The following is a 1,293-nucleotide window of genomic DNA, read 5'->3' as shown; positions in this document are numbered from 1 at the left end:
GGCTGCCCCCTCCTCCCAACCCTCCTGTCCTGGAGCAGGAGCTGGGCAGAAGCTCTGTGGTGACGACCCCTCGTCCCCTCCCCTCTGTCCCTCCCCCTGATGGCGTGGGGAGGGTGGGGGTGGCCCTGGGGGAGCTCAGCTGCCTCCCAGGCCTTGCTGCACTTGTGCCCTGTGGCTTCAGTCCCAGGCCCTTGCTCGGGTTCCCTCCTGCTCTGTCCCGAGGCTGCTGGAAGATCTGGGGGCTGGGGCTCCTCTGACTTTGTTGCTGTGTCCTTGGCTGCAGGGCAGAGCTGACTCATGAGTGTCAAAGCCACACCATCAGTATTAATTCACTGTGTTTGAATAAAAGTTATTAGAAAATCAAAGGGCCTCAGAAGGAGTCCATTATCTCTGCCAGCAGCTGTTCCCCTTCTCAGCCCTGTCCTCCTCCCAGCTCTGGAATAAAAAGATGCCTTAAGAGAGGGATTACTGACAGCAGCTCTGTGCTTGCTGCAGGAGCAGCTCCCACCCCTGCCAGGGACTATTTTTAAGGGCTGTTTGCTGAAGGATGGGAGGGTTTGTGATACTGAGATAGACTCATAGAATGGGTTTGGTTGGAAAAATCCTCTGAGCTCCTGGAGTCCCAGCACGGGCAGGTCCCCCCTGCACCGTGTCACTCACCCCACATCTCCACAGCTTGGGAACCCCTCCAGGGGTGGGGACTCCACCACTGCCCTGGGCAGCCTGGCACAGCCCTGGGCAACCCTCCAGGGCAAGAAATTGTTCCTCAGGGGCAACTGAAACCTCCCCTGGGGAAATCTGAGGCCATTCAACCTGCTGGGCAGGGGAGTTAGGCCAGGCTAATAAAAGTTTATAAAGCTGTGGTGCTGCTGTTTGGTGAGGTGGGGGCTGCACTTGCTGACCCCAGTAATGGGGGGGTGGGTGCAGGATCCCACAGAGTCCCGTGTGGTGGGTGTTGGACAGGATGACCTCGTTGGCTGGGTTCTTGTTTAGGTTTTTAGGGAAGCTGGAGCATGGTTCCATCTGGCACCACAGCTGGAGCCGTTCCCAGGGCCTGTCCCTGGGGGAGCTGGATGGGATGGGGGGGAGGGACCCTCCCAAAGGAGAGGGGTGGGTGGTGTGTCGTGGGGAACACCGTGGTGGTACGAAGGGGTCGGTGCTGCCAACGTGTCTGCCCCACTGTTAAGGCCTCCACAAAGATTTAATGTGGGATTTGAGTCTGCCAAGGAAAGAAAAGGAACCAGCCCCTTGCACCGAGGTGGCACCGAGTTTACTGGACTTTTCCTGGGCCTT

Source organism: Merops nubicus, unplaced genomic scaffold (genome assembly GCF_000691845.1).
Source record: "Merops nubicus isolate BGI_N331 unplaced genomic scaffold, ASM69184v1 scaffold47741, whole genome shotgun sequence".
NCBI classification, from domain to species: Eukaryota; Metazoa; Chordata; class Aves; order Coraciiformes; family Meropidae; genus Merops; species Merops nubicus.
Note: the sequence above shows the minus strand (reverse complement) of the source record.